Below are 7,047 nucleotides of genomic sequence, written 5' to 3' on the forward strand. Positions count from 1 at the left end.
GGGAGTGGGGGAGGGATGGCTCCCGGAACAGGCATGATGCAGGCAGGCCGGACGTCCCCTGTCCCCCTGCCCCCTTAGAAGCTGGTCTCCACCCCACCCAATGTTGAATCAGATGTCACACAGAAAAGGGAGGTTGGGCAGCCTGAATTCTACCTTGTGAAGCAACTGCATTGAGGGGCTGCTTTTGCTTCTACGTTTTTTAGGTGATTTCTTTTATCTTTTTCCTTTTTTACAGTGCTGGGGATGGAACCCAGGGGCATTCTACCTCTGAGCAACACCTTCAGCACTATTTTTTTTTTTTTTTCGGGTCTGGAGATGAAACCCAGGGGCATTTGACCTCTGAGCTAGAGCCCCTGCCCTATTTTGATTCTTTATTTTTTGAAACAGAATCTCACTAAGTTATGGAGGGCCTCACTAAGTAGCTGAGGCTGTCCGTGAACCGCGATCCTCCAGTCTCAGCCTCCCAAATACTGGGATTTCAAGAGTGCTCCACCATGCCCGGCTGATTTTTATTCTTTCTTTCCTTATTTATTTATTTATTTATTTATTGCAGGTCTGGGGATAGAACCCAGAGGCATTTGACCTCCGAGCTACATCCCCTGCCCTATTTTTTATTCTTTATTTTGAAACAGGGTCTCACTAAGTTGCAGAGGGCCTCACTAGGTACCTGAGGCCGTCCGCGAACCGTGATCCTCTGGTCTCAGCCTCCTGAATGCCGGAATTACAAGCGTGCGCCACCACGCCTGGCTCTTGTTCTTAATTTTGAAACAGGGCCTCACTAAGTAGCTGAGGCTGGCTGCAAACTGTGATTCTCCTGTCTCAGCCTCCCGAATACTGGGATTATGAGTGTGTAACACTACGCCCGGCTTTAGGTGATTTTTTTTTAACTTTTTGATTTCTTATTGGTGCATTATGTAGTCATACATCTTAACGGAGCACAAGAAGGTAGAGACATACATGCACAGCTCACTCAGCCCTTCCCCAATTCCCACCCCGTTCCCTCCCTTCTTCCTCCCTCTCGTGTTTAGCTTAGTGATTGACTTTGATCGTACGTCATGTACATTAGGGAATTTTTCTCTTCCCCCCTCAGTCACCCCCACTTAGGCCTCCTTATTTGCTCATCTATGGTTTTTCCCCCTTCATCTAGCATTTGGTGCATATCTGGGAGACTGAGACAGGAGGATTACAGGTTCGAGGACAGCCTCAGCAGCGTAGTGAGACTTTCTGCAACCTAATGAGACCCTGTGTCAGAACAAAAAATTTAAAAATGGGCTGGGGTGTAGCTTGTAGGTAGAATGCCCCTCCCAGTGAAAAGGGGAGGAGGCTGCTATGTAACTTGGCCTGTGGGTTCAATCCTCAGTGCAAAAAATAAATAAATAAATAACATAGAAAGTGGAACGTATCCAGCATATATGATTGTTCATCCCACCCTTGCCTCATCCCTGTGCTCGGAACCAAACTCTTTCCTGGGTATTCAGCCACAGATATTTGTGCCAGCAGGGCACTGTAGTACATACTTGTAATATTAGTACTTGGGAGGCTGAGACGAGAGGATCTCAGGTTTGAGGCCAGCCTCAGCAAATTAGAACGTCAGCAACTTCAGCAAGATTCTGTTTCAAAATAAAAAAAAAAAAAATAAGAAGGGCTGGGGGTGTAAAAGCTCAGAGGTAGAATGCCCCTGGATTTAATCTTTAGTAACACACACACAGACACACACACACACACACACACACACACACACACATACACGATAGTGTTACATATATAACCATAGATTCATACTATTTTTTGGTACTGGAGGTTGAACCCAGAGCCATTCTACCTCCAAGCTATGCCTCCAGCCCTATTTTATTTTTTATTTTAAAACAGGGTCTTGCTAAATTCTCAGGGTAACCTTGAATGCCCAGCTATACATACATATTTTTGTGCATATGTATAGTACTGTGGATTGAATCCAAGGACATTTTACCACCAAGCTACACTCCCAGCCCTATTTTATTTTTCATTTCAAACAGGGCTTTACTAAATTGCTGAGAGTTTCACTACTCACTGAGGCTGTCCTCAAACTTGCAATCCTCCTGTCTCAGCCTCCCATGTACTAGGATTACAGGTGTGCACTACCACACCCAGCTACATACATTTTTTTTGTGTGTGGCGGTACTGGGAACAGAACCCAGGGGCATTCTACCTTCAAATTACACCCCCAGCCCTATTTTTAATTTTAATTTTATTTTATTTTGCAGGTTTGGGGATGGAACCCATGGGCATTTGACCTCCTAGCTACACCCTCTGCTCTATTTTTTATTCTTTATGTTTGAAACAGGGTCTCACTAAGTTGCAGAGGGCCTCACTAAGTAGCTGAGGCTCTCTGGGAACCGTGATCCTCCGGTCTCAGCCTCCCGAATGCTGGGATTACAAGCGTGCACTACACGCCCGGCCTAGTTTTTATTCTTTATTTTGAAACAGGGTCTCACTGAGTTGCAAAGGGCTCACTAAGTAGCTGAGGCTGGTTGCAAACCACAATTCTCCTGTCTCGGCCTTCCGAGTGCTGGGATTATAAGTGTGCGCCACCACACCCGGCTGCGTACATATTTTTAACCACACAAATGGTCGTATACTATATACACTGTTCTGATCTTTCTTTTTATTTCCAGTTAACAATGTATCTTGGAGACTATTTTTCATCAATACCTAACATACTTTCTAGTATGTTTTTTCTTTTTGTAATATTTTTTGGTTCTAGAGATTGAACCCAGGAGCATTCTACCTCTGAGCTATACTCCAGCCATTTTTATTTATTTATTTATTGTGGGTCTGGGGGTGGAACCCAGGGGCATCCGACCTCTGAGCTACACCTCCTGCCCTATTTTTTATTCTTTATTTTGAAACCAGGTCTCACTGAGTTGCAGAGGGCCTCACTAAGTAGCTGAGGCTGTCCGCGAACCGCGATCCTCCTGTCTCAGCCTCCTGAATGCTGGGATTACAAGTGTGCACCACCACGCCCGGCTCCAGCCATTTTTTATTTTTTATTTTTTGAAACAGAACCTCGCTGAGTTGCTGAGGCTCTTACTAAATTGCTGAGGCTGACTTCAGTCAGCCTGCGATCCTTCTGTCTCCACCTCTCAATTACTGGGATTACAGGGGTGCGCACCATCAGATTTGGCTTTTTGTCTGGTTGTTTTTAAGGACTGCAGAGCTTTCTGCCGTAGAGAGGCGCCACAGTCGATGTCATTGATCCCCTCTGATGACTGTTTAGGTGGCTTCCAATCTGCGGCTCCCACCAGCCACCCACGGTCCATGCGCTTGTCTCTGGGTGGAGATGGGCCCTGGTCATGTGAGTTCACAGCAGGCCATCCCTCGCCAGCAGGGCTGATGTTCCTGCAGGAGTTTCTTGCGATACTGCGATCAGAAAATAACTCCTAGGCTAAGTAAAGCAAGAACTCGGAAAAAGCCCCCAGAATGCAGCTCCACTGCCGGACACCAGAGCTGGGGCCGCCTGGGGCCGCAGCCAAAGACCCCAGGGACCAGGCCGACTCTGTGACTCACAGACTGAAGGCCCTGCTTTAGGACCAGGGCTCCAGGGACCTGATGGCGAACTTCCAGGGTGGCGTTCTGTGCCCGTTGCCTGCAGCTACCAGGGCAACTTAATGCAGCACAGCAGGGTTCTCAGGTTCTCACTGTCTTTGCACACAGCAAAGATTCCAGTGGGGCTGGTCGCTCCTCTCAGAAAAGCCCTGCCTGGCTTTGTCTGAAACCGCCAGCCCTGGGGAGCCCCGGGGCTGAGTTTGCCTTCCAAACAAAAACACTGAGAATCCCCACAGCTCACACCACCACTGAAAAAAAAAAAAACAAAACTCGCTGATGAGTTTTGATGATGAAGGAGAAAGCTCTTCTTATACTGAACTCACTATCCCAGCCCTCCTTACAATAAAAATTAGTTGAAAATGACAAATAGACGGCTATTGATTCCCAGAACCCCAGCATTTAATTCTGATAGACAGAAATATTGAAAGAATTATGCAGTGAAACCCATCCAGCCACCACTTAGACCCTACAATGAAAATGCCGCCAGGCTGCTTCTTCCACAGCAGACCCTTCCATCAATTCAAGCCATTGATTTTCGAGGCCTCTTTAAAGCCTGGCTGACATATTCAATTCAGTTGCTTTTAAAACTTCAGAACTTAATTCTTTGCTTAATAAGCACAGAAGGAGTAATTTCATTCTATTTCAATCTAGAGAGGAGAGAAAGAGGTTAGAGGTAAATGGAGAGGGAGAAGGTGGCTCTGGGTAGGAAGAGACGCTGAGAAAGGGCGCCGATGGGTGCGGCGGGTCCCTCCTTCGCCCTTCATGGGGCTGGGGGCTTGTGCCCAGGAAGCAGCTGCTCAGCTAAGGTGCTGCCTTGACTAAAACTTCCTGCCTTGACTAAAACTTCCTCCCGCCCTGAGCGCGGCCTAGCTCCTCCCGCAGCTGCAGCCAACAGAGTCACATGCGTCCGCGACAGAGCAGGCTGGCACCTGAGGGGCTGCTGGGCAGGCCAGGCTTCCAGCTCCGCAGAGGTCTGGAATCAGAAGTTCCAGCTTTTTTTTTTTTGGTGGGCATTCTACCTCTGAGCTACACCCTATTTTTTATTCTTTATTTTGAAACAGGGTCTCACTGAGTTGCAGAGGGCCTCACTAAATAGCTGGGGCTGGCTGTGAACCCAGATCCTCCTGTCTCAGGCTCCCGAATGATGCTGGGATGACAAGCGTGCGCCACCACGCCCGGCTAGACACCAGCTTTGAACTCTGCTCCCTTCTTTCCTTCCTTCTTTCTCTCTTCTCTCCTTCCCTCCCTTTCCCCCTTTCCTTCTTTTTTTCTATTGAGGATTAAACCCAGAGTATTCTGCTTTTAAGCTATATCCCAAACTCTTTTGGTTTATTTATTTATTTTTTTGAGGTGCTGGGAATGGAACCCAGGGGCATTCTACCTCTGAGCGACACCCCCGGCCCTATTTTTATTCTTTATTCTGACACAGGGTCTCACTGAGTTGCAAAGGGCCTCATTAGGTAGCTGAGGCTGTCCGCGAACCGCGATCCTCTGGTCTCAGCCTCCCAAACACTGGGATTATAAGCGTGTGCCACCACGCCCGGCTTATTATATTTTTTTATTTTGAAACAAGATCTTGCTAAGCTGCTGAGGACCTAAGTTGCAGAGGCTGGCCTCAAACCTGCGATCCTCCTGTCTTAGCTTCCCATGCACTGGGGTCACAGGCCTGGGCCACCACACCGGGCTCCCTACTGTATCTTATTCCAACCTCTACCAGCCCTTGGAAGTGGACATTACTACTGGCCTCGTTTTAGAAGTATAGGAAGGAAACTGCAGGTGAAGTCCCTTCTGCAGGTGGCCCCGCTGGTCCTAGAGAGGCACAGGGCTGTGCTTGGGCCTTGCCTGGTGCTGAGCTTGGGAAACGTCTGTCAGACCTGCCTCGGTTCCAGGCGCGTCCGTCTTCTTTGTTTCTGTCATAGCAACACTGAATCCTTTGCATTTTTGGACTCTTAACAACAGGATGGCAAAGGCCAGGGTTAGTGCGAGCCCTGCTTCTCCGGCTCCCGCCTCCTCCGGGCTGGTCCAGTGGCCCAGGGCTGCTGGGCCAGGCAGAGCCAGAACGCCTCACCCTCCAGCCAGAGAGGCCTCCGCAGGCGGCCCCATCACTCGCTTTGGGCAGCTGTTTCCTGCCTGGTGTGATGGAATTCCCACTCCACAGTTGAAAATAATCGCCCTCTGCACTTATCCCCCACCGCAGTGCCGAGTTCAGGAGGGGGCGGCGGCGATGGCTGCAATAGGTCGGAAAGTACTTCCTGCCCTTGAACTGTGTGCTTGAAAGATGTTTAAAATGGTAGAATTTCTGTTATGTGTATCTGATTGCAATGAAAATGAGTTAATCTTAAAATCAGTTGATTTGGGTACAGCAGGTGCCTGGAGAGTTTGGGGCCCTACTGCTGTTCTAACTAAAATTCGTTGGAGACCAGGTCTTAGTTTCTTTTAACTCTAACATATTGATCAGAACCTAGCAAAACAACAAAACTAAGCCTTCACCGGGCATGGTGGTGCCTGCCTGCAATCCCAGTACTTGGGAGGCTGAGACAGGAGGATCGCAGGTTTGAGGTGAGTCTCAGCAACATAGCACAGCCCTCTGCAGCTTAGAGATACCCTGCTTCAAAATAAAAATAAAATAGCCAGGCGTGGTAGCGCACGCTTGTAATCCCCGCGCTTGGGAGGCTGAGACAGGAGGATCGCGCGGGTTCGAAGCCAGCCTCAGCTATTTAGTGAGGCTTTCAACAACTTAGTGAGACCCTGTTTCCAAATTAAAAAAATAAAAATAAAATAGAGTTGGGGGTATAGCTCAGAGGTAGAATGCCCCCCTGGGCTAATTCCTTTGTACTACTGAATGAGTGAATACATAAATACACACGTAGCAGAATGTGCTGGTGCATGTTTATAATCCCAGCATTTGGGAGGCTGAGACAGGAGGATCGCCCTTTGCAGTAACTTAGTGAGGCCCTTTGCAACTCATGGCAACCCTATTTCAAAATAAAGAATAAAATATAGGGCTGGGGGTGTATCTTGTAGGTAGAATGCCCCTGGGTTCCATCCCCAGTGCTGAAACACACACACACACACACACACACACACACACAAATAAATAAAAGGCCAAGTGTCTTAGCAGTTGCTAAGATGGGTTGTGATTTCCCTTCCTGAGCAGTTCAGAGCTTTCATGGCTGTTTCCCAAAGGTGGCGTTTAACTTAGTGTCAAAGCAGCCACCTTGCAAGTCACTTGCTGAGGCCGTGGGACCAGGGCGAGGAGACGGCCCCGCCTGCAGGGGAGGGCCGGTGTGCAGGGGAGGCAGGAGCTCTGGGGGGCTCAGCCTTCAGCTGTGTGGCCTCGCGCCTCCATCTGTGAGGTGGTGATACAGATTCCACCTTGGGGCTCTTGAGAGGAAGAAACGAGAGGATCTCCATGGCGGTCAGCCCCTGCCTCTCCTCCTTCTCGCCTTCATTTTATTCTCT

The sequence above is a fragment of the Muscardinus avellanarius genome (genome assembly GCF_963383645.1).
Source record: "Muscardinus avellanarius genome assembly, chromosome: 3".
In the NCBI taxonomy this organism is placed as follows: domain Eukaryota; kingdom Metazoa; phylum Chordata; class Mammalia; order Rodentia; family Gliridae; genus Muscardinus; species Muscardinus avellanarius.